The sequence below is a fragment of the Oncorhynchus mykiss genome, chromosome 18 (assembly GCF_057628025.1).
Source record: "Oncorhynchus mykiss isolate SJ-2025 chromosome 18, ASM5762802v1, whole genome shotgun sequence".
NCBI classification, from domain to species: domain Eukaryota; kingdom Metazoa; phylum Chordata; class Actinopteri; order Salmoniformes; family Salmonidae; genus Oncorhynchus; species Oncorhynchus mykiss.
In genome coordinates, this window is record NC_143039.1 from 4,257,688 (window position 1) to 4,270,782 (window position 13,095).

Genomic DNA, 13,095 nt, shown 5'->3' on the forward strand with positions numbered 1-13,095 from the left:
TCAGTTGACCAGCTGGACTGCTTTTTCAAACTGTCCTTCAGTTGACCAGCTGGACTGCTTTTTCAAACTGTCCTTCAGTTGACCAGCTAGACTGCTTTTTCAAACTGTCCTTCAGTTGACCAGCTGGACTGCTTTTTCAAACTGTCCTTCAGTTGACCAGCTAGACTGCTTTTTCAAACTGTCCTTCAGTTGACCAGCTGGACTGCTTTTTCAAACTGTCCTTCAGTTGACCAGCTGGACTGCTTTTTCAAACTGTCCTTCAGTTGACCAGCTGGACTGCTTTTTCAAACTGTTCTTCAGCTGACCAGCTGGACTGCTTTTTCAAACTGTCCTTCAGTTGACCAGCTGGACTGCTTTTTCAAACTGTTCTTCAGCTGACCAGCTGGACTGCTTTTTCAAACTGTCCTTCAGCTGACCAGCTGGACTGCTTTTTCAAACTGTCCTTCAGCTGACCAGCTGGACTGCTTTTTCAAACTGTCCTTCAGTTGACCAGCTGGACTGCTTTTTCAAACTGTTCTTCAGTTGACCAGCTGGACTGCTTTTTCAAACTGTCCTTCAGCTGACCAGCTGGACTGCTTTTTCAAACTGTCCTTCAGTTGACCAGCTGGACTGCTTTTTCAAACTGTTCTTCAGTTGACCAGCTGGACTGCTTTTTCAAACTGTCCTTCAGTTGACCAGCTGGACTGCTTTTTCAAACTGTTCTTCAGTTGACCAGCTAGACTGCTTTTTCAAACTGTTCTTCAGCTGACCAGCTGGACTGCTTTTTCAAACTGTTCTTCAGTTGACCAGCTGGACTGCTTTTTCAAACTGTCCTTCAGTTGACCAGCTGGACTGCTTTTTCTAACTGTTCTTCAGTTGACCAGCTAGACTGCTTTTTCAAACTGTCCTTCAGTTGACCAGCTGGACTGCTTTTTCAAACTGTCCTTCAGTTGACCAGCTAGACTGCTTTTTCAAACTGTCCTTCAGTTGACCAGCTGGACTGCTTTTTCAAACTGTCCTTCAGTTGACCAGCTGGACTGCTTTTTCAAACTGTCCTTCAGTTGACCAGCTGGACTGCTTTTTCAAACTGTCCTTCAGCTGACCAGCTGGACTGCTTTTTCTGGTGGAGGTGGTTTTGTCTGTAGAACATGTAAATGGATGGATGGATGGATCAACAGAAAGATCTGGTATACTGCAAGAAGAAGTAAACAAGCAGTAGTTTTGGTAAGTGATAAGTTTAGTGTTGTGTTGTTTGTTTGTGTGTGGTGTGTGTGTGTGTGTGGTGTGGTGTGTGTGTTTAGTTTAGTTTAGTGCTCACCAGCGGATTGAGCACAGCCTGCACCAATCCCGTCGCTTCCTGTTAGTAGCCGGTTTTGATAGTAGTTAGCCTGTGTAGTAAATAATGCCTCTAACATTAATTTGACATACCCAGCTAACAACAAACGTTCCCACAATTTTAGAGAACGTTCCCTTAAGAGTATCCTTAGGTCATTAAATTATGTTTTCATAGGAATGTTTCCAAGAAACCATTCCCTTAATGTAAAATAGAAGTTACCCAGAATGTGGTTACCATGTTCTCAGAACTTAAGATATTAATGTCCTAGATATGTTTAATGGGAACGCTGCAGGAACATACCTGTGTCCTGTTGTGTGGGTTAGGAGACGATCCCATCAACGTCCCACCAAACATACACAGAACATGCCTGTGTCCTGTTGTGTGGGTTAGGAGACGATCCCATTAACGTCCCACCAAACAGACACAGAACATGGTTGCCATGTTCTCAGAACATAAAATATCAATGTTCTAGACCAGAGGTTCTTAAACTTTCTCAGCCTGGAACCCAAATTAGAAATTCTGTTTTTTCCTGGGACCCAAGCTAAGGAATATCTGCAACTATATGTAAATATTGGTACATTGCCCTTATGCCTAAAGCAAATGCAATATAGACAAAAACAAATAAACAATTAAATTAAATAGCCATATACAGTAAATAGCTATTCATGTTTATTTTCCCCCATTAAACTTTTCTGAACAGTTAATTCTGAACTGGAACAAACTGATTAATCACATCACACAGATGCATAACAGAACACACACAGGCTTTTTGATAGTGCAACCCTAAGTAACAGACCAATATGAAAAATGACCAGGCCTACTGTTATATCTTACTATAGAAAATATTGTTGAGAGAAAGTCTAGGTTGGAGCTGTTGCTGTTAAAATAGAAGTCGTCATTTTTATTCTGAAGTGGAATAAACTGATGGATCCAGGCTGTATCGCATCCGGCTGTGAAGTGGAATAAACTGATGGATCCAGGCTGTATCGCATCCGGCTGTGAAGTGGAATAAACTGATGGATCCAGGCTGTATCGCATCCGGCTGTGAAGTGGAATAAACTGATGGATCCAGGCTGTATCGCATCCGGCTGTGAAGTGGAATAAACGGATGGATCCAGGCTGTATCGCATCCGGCTGTGAAGTGGAATAAACTGATGGATCCAGGCTGTATCGCATCCGGCTGTGAAGTGGAATAAACTGATGGATCCAGGCTGTATCGCATCCGGCTGTGAAGTGGAATAAACTGATGGATCCAGGCTGTATCGCATCCGGCTGTGAAGTGGAATAAACTGATGGATCCAGGCTGTATCGCATCCGGCTGTGAAGTGGAATTAAACTGATGGATCCATGCTGTATCGCATCCGGCTGTGAAGTGGAATAAACTGATGGATCCAGGCTGTATCGCATCCGGCTGTGAAGTGGAATAAACTGATGGATCCAGGCTGTATCGCATCCGGCTCTGAAGTGGAATAAACTGATGGATCCAGGCTGTATCGCATCCGGCTGTGATTGGGAGTTCCATAAGGCGGCACTAATTATCCCAGTGTCGTCCAGATTTGGCCGGATGTAGGCCGTCATTAAGTTAAATAAAGGTTCAATTGAAATAAAGTATTTCAAATATTTATAAATATTTCAAAAAACAATCAGATGGATGTACTGTAGATCAGAAAACACACACACACATAGTCCTAATGAGAGGTGTGTTGCTGGTTGAAGTTTTCAACAACCAGGTCTATTCTGGGATCAGTTTGACAGTGTAACACTGAGGTCATGCTCAGCATTGAGACGGTTTCTGTACTTGTGTTTTAAGTAATCCAGAGTTGAGAACCCTGACGGACATAGGCATGTGGTGCCAAACTGGGCCAGAACATCTACTGCTTTCTCAGGCAGGCAGGAGACCACTTCCTGTTGTAGATGAACAACCCAGAACCGGTTCTCAGTCAGGCAGAGACCCCTTCCTGTTGTAGATGAACAACCCAAAACCGGTTCTCAGTCAGGCAGAGACCCCTTCCTGTTGTAGATGAACAACCCAGAACCGGTTCTCAGTCAGGCAGAGACCCCTTCCTGTTGTAGATGAACAACCCAGAACTGTGTGAGTGGGTTCTCAGTCAGGCAGAGACCACTTCCTGTTTGTAGATGAACAACCCAGAACTGTGTGAGTGGGTTCTCAGTCAGTCAGGAGACTACTTCCTGTTGTAGATGAACAACCCAGAACTGTGTGAGTGGGTTCTCAGTCAGACAGGAGACCCCTTCCTGTTGTAGATGAACAACCCAGAACTGTGTGAGTGGGTTCTCAGTCGGGCAGAGACCACTTCCTGTTGTAGATTAACAACCCAGAACTGTGTGAGTGGGTTCTCAGTCAGACAGGAGACCACTTCCTGATGAACAACCCAGAAATGTGTGAGTGGGTTCTCAGTCAGACAGGAGACCCCTTCCTGTTGTAGATGAACAACCCAGAACTGTGTGAGTGGGTTCTCAGTCAGACAGGAGACCACTTCCTGATGAACAACCCAGAACTGTGTGAGTGGGTTCTCAGTCAGGCAGGAGACCACTTCCTGTTTGTAGATGAACAACCCAGAACTGTGTGAGTGGGTTCTCAGTCAGGCAGGAGACCACTTCCTGTTTGTAGATGAACAACCCAGAACTGTGTGAGTGGGTTCTCAGTCAGACAGGAGACCACTTCCTGTTGTAGATGAACAACCCAGAACTGTGTGAGTGGGTTCTCAGTCAGACAGGAGACCACTTCCTGTTGTAGATGAACAACCCAGAACTGTGTGAGTGGGTTCTCAGTCAGGCAGGAGACCACTTCCTGTTGGAGATGAACAACCCAGAACTGTGTGAGTTGGTTCTCAGTCAGGCAGGAGACCACTTCCTGTTGTAGATGAACAACCCAGAACTGTGTGAGTGGGTTCTCAGTCAGACAGGAGACCACTTCCTGATGAACAACCCAGAACTGTGTGAGTGGGTTCTCAGTGAGGCAGAGACCCCTTCCTGTTTGTAGATGAACAACCCAGAACTGTGTGAGTGGGTTCTCAGTCAGACAGGAGACCACTTCCTGTTGTAGATGAACAACCCAGAACTGTGTGAGTGGGTTCTCAGTCAGACAGGAGACCCCTTCCTGTTGTAGATGAACAACCCAGAACTGTGTGAGTGGGTTCTCAGTCAGGCAGGAGGCCGCTTCCTGCTGTAGATGAACAACCCAGAACTGTGTGAGTGGGTTCTCAGTCAGACAGGAGACCCCTTCCTGTTGTAGATGAACAACCCAGAACTGTGTGAGTGGGTTCTCAGTCAGACAGGAGACCACTTCCTGTTTGTAGATGAACAACCCAGAACTGTGTGAGTGGGTTCTCAGTCAGGCAGGAGACCACTTCCTGTTTGTAGATGAACAACCCAGAACTGTGTGAGTGGGTTCTCAGTCAGACAGGAGACCCCTTCCTGTTGTAGATGAACAACCCAGAACTGTGTGAGTGGGTTCTCAGTCAGGCAGGAGACCACTTCCTGTTGTAGATGAACAACCCAGAACTGTGTGAGTGGGTTCTCAGTCAGACAGGAGACCCCTTCCTGTTGTAGATGAACAACCCAGAACTGTGTGAGTGGGTTCTCAGTCAGACAGGAGACCCCTTCCTGTTGTAGATGAACAACCCAGAACTGTGTGAGTGGGTTCTCAGTCAGACAGGAGACCCCTTCCTGTTGTAGATGAACAACCCAGAACTGTGTGAGTGGGTTCTCAGTCAGACAGGAGACCACTTCCTGATGAACAACCCAGAACTGTGTGAGTGGGTTCTCAGTCAGGCAGGAGACCACTTCCTGTTGTAGATGAACAACCCAGAACTGTGTGAGTGGGTTCTCAGTCAGACAGGAGACCACTTCCTGATGAACAACCCAGAACTGTGTGAGTGGGTTCTCAGTCAGGCAGGAGACCACTTCCTGTTGTAGATGAACAACCCAGAACCGGTTCTCAGTCAGGCAGGAGACCCCTTCCTGTTTGTAGATGAACAACCCAGAACTGTGTGAGTGGGTTCTCAGTCAGACAGGAGACCCCTTCCTGTTGTAGATGAACAACCCAGAACTGTGTGAGTGGGTTCTCAGTCAGACAGGAGATCACTTCCTGATGAACAACCCAGAACTGTGTGAGTGGGTTCTCAGTCAGGCAGGAGACCACTTCCTGTTGTAGATGAACAACCCAGAACTGTGTGAGTGGGTTCTCAGTCAGGCAGAGACCACTTCCTGTTGTAGATGAACAACCCAGAACTGTGTGAGTGGGTTCTCAGTCAGACAGGAGACCCCTTCCTGTTGTAGATGAACAACCCAGAACTGTGTGAGTGGGTTCTCAGTCAGACAGGAGACCCCTTCCTGTTGTAGATGAACAACCCAGAACTGTGTGAGTGGGTTCTCAGTCAGGCAGGAGACCACTTCCTGTTGTAGATGAATAACCCAGAACCGGTTCTCAGTGAGGCAGAGACCCCTTCCTGTTGTAGATGAACAACCCAGAACCGGTTCTCAGTCAGGCAGGAGACCACTTCCTGTTGTAGATGAACAACCCAGAACCGGTTCTCAGTCAGGCAGAGACCCCTTCCTGTTGTAGATGAACAACCCAGAACCGGTTCTCAGTCAGACAGGAGACCACTTCCTGATGAACAACCCAGAACTGTGTGAGTGGGTTCTCAGTCAGGCAGAGACCCCTTCCTGTTGTAGATGAACAACCCAGAACCGGTTCTCAGTCAGGCAGGAGACCACTTCCTGTTGTAGATGAACAACCCAGAACTGTGTGTGTGGGTTCTCAGTCAGGAGACCACTTCCTGTTTGTAGATTAACAACCCAGAACTGTGTGAGTGGGTTCTGTCAGGCAGGAGACCACTTCCTGTTGTAGATTAACAACCCAGAACTGTGAGAGTGGGTTCTGTCAGACAGGAGACCACTTCCTGTTGTAGATGAACAACCCAGAACTGTGTGAGTGGGTTCTGTCAGGCAGGAGACCACTTCCTGTTGTAGATGAACAGCCCAAAACTGTGTGAGTGGATTCTGTCAGGCAGGAGACCACTTCCTGCTGTAGAGTCTCATCGCGCACCAGCGACTCCGGTGGCGGGCCGGGCACAGTGCGCGCTAACCAAGGTAGCCAGGTGCACGGTGTTTCCTCCGACACAGTGGTGCGGCTGGCTTCCGGGTTGGATGGCGCTGTGTTAAGAAGCAGTGCGGCTTGGTTGGGTTGTGTTTCGGAGGACGCATGACTTTCGACCTTCGTCTCTCCCGAGCCCGTACAGGAGTTGTAGCGACGAGACAAGATAGTAACTACTAACAATTGGATACCACGAAATTGGGGAGAAATAGGGGGTAAAGAAAAAAAAGGTTCCAGTTCCAGCCATTTCTCTGGTTGTAATTCCAAGATGGCAGTAGTGTATGTTCAAAGTTTCAGACGGATAACTTGAGGTATGACATTTAGTGTGAAGTCACTCAGATACATTCTACGTTCTAGGATCTCTGAGGAATTAATACCAACGTGATTTGACTGGTTGAAATGACGTTTAGGGTTATATTTTCACAGATTCCTTTCTTTACAAATTGAACGAGTGGAAATACTAAATCTATCTTGCATGCTATATGGACTTTTTTTAGGATATGAAAAAGGATTTTATCTAACAAAACGACACTTCGTGTTATCTCTGGGACCCTTTGGATGATAAATCAGAGCAAGATTTCAGAATGTAAGTACACATTTCACCTTCAGAGGAGAATTTATCAAACCTATCGCGGTGAAAAAGTGTTTTGTTGTTAGGAGCTCTCCTCAAACAACAGCATGGAATTTTTCGCAGTAATAGCTACTGTAAATTGGACAGTGCAGTATGTACCGACTTATATGTACCGACATTTGTTGTTTCTCTAAAATCTGCGATCGTGACACAAGGCGCTGCATGATTTACATCCCGTTGACGGGACGCCGATCCCTGAATGCCTCCTGGCACTCTGGTGTCCACCGGAAACAAGCTTCTTTGTAAACTCATGAAGGGGTTTGGCTACAGTAGTGAAATACAAATCTATTAGACTGTGGGGCCATTCATGGACTTTCTGGGAATCTGTGGTGATGCCGTGTTTGGAAACGATGTGTCCAATGTAGGTTACCTGTCAGTTGAAGAGACAGCCCTCGGGGGATTTCAATTTCAGGTTGGCTTGGCGTAGCCGATCGAACACAGGAGATGAAACATGATGCCATCTAGATTTACTAGGCAGGTCTCCCATTGCATTCAGGTCAGGACGCGGTCCATTAGATGTTGAAACGTCGCTTGTGCGTTGCAGAGCCCAAAAGGCATCACGTTCCTCTCAGAGGCCCTTCCTGCTTCAGAAAGCGGTCGCCTTACAGGCCCTGGGAGAAAGTCCAAAGTGCTAAACCATTTGGCTGTCGACAGGGTATCTAGAGTGTCTTGGATACGAGGAAAGGAAGTGGATATGCATCCTTAACAGTAAGCTCATTTAGAGCCCTGTAGTCCACAAATAGACGGTATGTCTGGTCCTTTTTGCCTATCATGACTATCGGTGAAACACAGCTGCCGTGGCTTGGAGAGGCTACTCTTGTTTCCAGACTTTGCTGGTCGGCATTGAGCTGCTTTTTAATTGTCATCTGCCCTGATTGCTGCTTCGCAGGCGGCCCAGGCAACACGCAGGCGGCCGAGGCAACACGCAGGTGGCCCAGGCAACACGCAGGTGGCCCAGGCAACACGCAGGCGACCCAGGCAACACGCAGGCGGCCCAGGCAACACATAGGCGGCCCAGGCAACACGCAGGCGGCCCAGGCAACACGCAGGTGGCCCAGGCAACACAAAGGCGTCCCAGGCAACACGCAGGCGGCCCAGGCAACATCTGAATATCATGCTGTACAAGACTAGTGTGACCAAGATCATTACAGTTACTGTGATATTCCTTCTGATTGGCTCGATAACGTCATTACAGGTTACTATGAGATTCCTTCTGAATTTGCTCGATATCGTTATGGAAAAAGGGTTTATTGTATAGATAACTCTTGCTGTGTAAAAAAAAAATTAGACCTGGCAACTCTTACACACACAACCCTCCGGTCCTCCCCACCACATTTTCAACCCATGACCAATACATTTTCACCCACGACCAATACATTTTCACCCACGACCAATACATTTTCACCCACGACCAATACATTTTCAACCCACGACCAATACATTTTCACCCACGGCCAATACATTTTCACCCACGACCAATACATTTTCACCCACGCCCAATAAATTTTCACCCACAGCCAATACATTTTCAACCCACGACCAATATATTTTCGCCCACTACCAATACATTTCCACCCACGACCAATACATTTTCACCCACGGCCAATATATTTTCACCCACGACCAATACATTTTCACCCATGACCAATACATTTTCACCCGCGACATCGTTTTCAAAGTAGATTAATTTGGCAGGAAAACTGCAAACATGGCAAAAATGTTTACAGTAATTATATTGCTTCTTTCACTGTTTTGATCAGAACATAGATGACAATTACTGCTTCGGATATTCTGCCGTCCAAGATCATTTATACCAAGATAACTTAAACCGGGATTGTGGCAGGTGCAGACAAATATGAGCGTCTCTCCAGTTGGTAGCTCTTTCAGGGAAATCCAACCCTTTGCTGCTGCCTACTTTAACAATGTCCCATTCAGCTAATCACGCCCATTGTTACCTTTCGGAAGAGCAACAAGATATCAAACTATGTTATCAATACATAGTTAAGCAAAATAAATGAAAAGCTCAATTTAACTGGTCACAACTGGTAGGAGTGCTGGGAAACGTGTTACATCATTGGTGCGCCCTATGACGACCCTCCCACTCTGTCTGCCGTATTCTGTCTTTGTTATTGTTTCCTTATTAGGATGCTGGTGGGCGGAGTTGGGAGGGTCGTCAGCTTCATGGGAAACACCTGGGCCAGGTGTCTCCCAGGATAAATAGACCTCTTCCACATTCATGGAGGAGACTCTCTCCATGCAGACACCTTTGTAGATTGTGTTGTGGTTCTTGGTGGCCTTTTGTTTGTTTACTTTGGCACCTTTCAACACCCTGCATTATCACATTCATGCATGCAAAACACTCACTTACACTACTGATTACTGATTACACACACCATTGTATATTTTCCTTAGTTGCTTTAGTTAATAAATATATATTTTGTTACTCCTTATCTCCACGTTGTCTCCCTTTGTTATGGCTTTGAGACGGTTTGTGACAGCCCCCCTGATTCCCATCTTTCAATAAAAGACATAAAGAACATCAGATAGAATAAAAAACATCAGATAGATGTGTTGTAAATGCTACCAAATAATGACATTAACAAATGCAATGTGAGAGTAGGGTGACTCCCCTAGTGGGTCACGAACCCAGAAGTAGTGTGACTCCCCTAGTGGGTCGCAAACCCAGGAGTAGGGTGACTCCCCTGGAGGTTGCGAACCCAGAAGTAGGGTGACTCCCCTAGTGGGTCACGAACCCAGGAGTAGAGTGACTCCCCTAGTGGGTTGCGAACCCAGGAGTAGGGTTACTCCCCTAGTGGGTCGCGAACCCAGGAGTAGGGTGACTCCCCTAGTGGGTCACGAACCCAGGAAGAGGGTGACTCCCCTAGTGGGTCACGAACCCAGAAGTAGTGTGACTCCCCTAGTGGGTTGCAAACCCAGGAGTAGGGTGACTCCCCTGGCGGTCGCGAACCCAGGAGTAGGGTTACTCCCCTAGTGGGTCGCGAACCCAGAAGTAGAGTGACTCCCCTAGTGGATCATGAACCCAGAAGTAGGGTGACACCCCTAGTGTCACAAACCCAGAAGTAGGATGACTCCCCTAGTGTGTCACGAACCCAGGAGTAGAGTGACTCCCCTATTGGGTCACGAACCCAGGAGTAGGGTTACTCCCCTAGTGGGTCGCGAACCCAGGAGTAGGGTGACTCCCCTAGTGGGTCACGAACCCAGGAGTAGGGTGACTCCCCTAGTGGGTCGCGAACCCAGGAGTAGAGTGACTCCCCTAGTGGGTCGCGAACCCAGGAGTAGGGTTACTCCCCTAGTGGGTCGCGAACCCAGGAGTAGGGTGGCTCCCCTAGTGGGTCACGAACCCAGGAGGAGGGTGACTCCCCTAGTGGGTCACGAACCCAGGAGTTGGGTGACTCCCCTAGTGGGTCACGAACTCAGGAGTAGCGTGACTCCCCTAGTGGGTCACGAACCCAGAAGTAGCGTGACTCCCCTAGTGGGTCACAAACCCAGGAGTAGCGTGACTCCCCTAGTGGGTCACGAACCCAGGAGTAGGGTGACTCCCCTAGTGGGTCCCGAACCCAGGAGTAGTGTAACTCCCCTAGTGGGTCGCGAACCCAGGAGTAGGGTTAATATGCCCCACCAACATTTGACAACTATACAAAAAACTGTTGAAATAAAAAAAATTGAAATAAGTAAATCAATCAATGATGAGAGAGAATAGTTAAGTCAACTGATAACTGTGGAGTAGCAGCAAGCTCTGAATGCCGTGAACCAAGAGTCTGTGAGTTCAAATCCCAGGTGAGGACATGTTGAATTATAATTACTGTATAAATGAACATGCAGAATGCAAAGTGTGTCAAATATATCCAGTTTAAAACACTATGTTAAAATCACTGTGTGTGGGAGTATCCCTAACCTAAGAGCTGTGAATGGATCAGTGGTTCGCCAATCAGGGCCTTGATGGGCTTGGCAGCAGTAACAAGGCTTGCTGTGTAATAAAATACACAGGAATGTTATTGGAATGGTTCCAGGAAATGGGTCTGCAACATGAATATCTTGTTCTGAGAACATGGCACCATGTTCTGTGTATTTTTCATGTGACGTTGATGGAATATTCTCCTAACCATCAGTAAACTGGACGCAGGAATGTTCTTGAAATGTTCTCATGAAACGTTTATAGAACATTAATGTTGTATGTTTTTGACATTCAAATCAAATTTATTTATATAGCCCTTCTTACATCAGCTGATATCTCAAAGTGCTCTACAGAAACCCAACCTAAAACCCCTAACAGCAAACTATGCAGGTGTGGAAGCACGGCGGCTAGGAAAAACTTCCTACAAAGGTCAAAACCTAGAAAGAAACCTAGAGAGGAACCAGGCTACGGGGGGTGGCCAGTCCTCTTCTGGCTGTGCCGGGTGGAGATTATAAACCTAGAGAGGAACCGGGCTATGTGGGGTGGCCAGTCCTCTTCTGGCTGTGCCGGGTGGAGATTATAACAGAACATGGCCAAGATGTTCAAATGTTCATAAATGACCAGCAGGGTCAGATAATAGTAATCACAGTGAACAGGTTCCATAGTCGCAGGCAGAACAGTTGAAACTGGAGCAGCAGCACGGCCAGGTGGACTGGGGACAACAAGGAGTCATCATGTCAGGTAGTCCTGAGGCATGGTCCTAGGGCTCAGGTCCTCCTCCGAGAGAGAGCGAGAGAGATAGAGAGAGAGAGAAAGAGAGAGAGAGAGAGAGAGAGAGAGAGAGATAGAGAGAGAGAGAGAGAGAGAGAGAGACAGAGAATGAATTAGAGAGAGCATACATAAATTCACACAGGACACCAGATAAGACAGGATAAGTACTCCAGATATAACAGACTGACCCTAGCCCCCCGACACATAAACTACTGCAGCATAAATACGGGAGGCTGAGACAGGAGGGGTCAGGAGACACTGTGGCCCCATCCGAGGACACCCCCGGACAGGGCCAAATAGGCAGGATATAACCCCACCCACTTTGCCAAAGCACAGCCCCCACACCACTTGAGGGATATTTTCAACCACCAACTTACCATCCTGAGACAAGGCCGAGTATAGCCCACAAAGATCTCTGCCACGGCACAACCCAAGGGGGGTGCGCCAACCCAGACAGGAAGACCACGTCAGTGACTCAATCCACTCAAGTGACGCACCCCTCCTAGGGACGGCATGGAAGAGCACCAGTAAGCCAGTGACTCAGTCCCTGTAATAGGGTTAGAGGCAGAGAATCCCAGTGGAGAGAGGGGAACCGGGCAGGCAGAGACAACAAGGGCGGTTTGTTGCTCCAGAGCCTTTCCGTTCACCTTCACACTCCTGGGCCAGACTACACTCAATCATATGACCTACTGAAGAGATACGTCTTCAATAAAGACTTAAAGGTTGAGACCGAGTCTGCGTCTTTCACATGGGTAGGCAGACCATTCCATAAAAATGGAGCTCTATAGGAGAAAGCCCTGCCTCCAGCTGTTTGCTTAGAAATTCTAGAGACAATTAGGAGGCCTGCGTCTTGTGACCGTAGAATACGTGTAGGTATGTACGGCAGGACCAAATCGGAAAGATAGGTAGGAGCAAGCCCATGTAATACTTTGTAGGTCAGCAGTAAAACCTTGGAATCAGCCCTTGCCTTAACAGGAAGCCATTGTAGAGAGGCTAGTCAGGATTCTAGCAGCCGTATTTAGCACAAACTGAAGTAGCCAGAAAGTAGAGCATCGCAGTAGTCTAACCTAGAAGTAACAAAAGCATCATTTTTGGACAGAAAATTTCAGATTTTTGCAATGTTTCGTAAATGGAAAAAAGCTGTCCTTGAAACAGTCTTGATATATTCGTCAAAAGAGAGATCAGGGTCCAGAGTAACGCCAAGGTCCTTCACAGTTTTATTTGAGACGACTGTACAACCATCAAGATTAATTGTCAGATTCAACAGAAGATCTCTTTGTTTCTTGGGACCTAGAACAAGCATCTCTGTTTTTTCCGAGTTTAAAAGTAGAACGTTTGCAGCCATC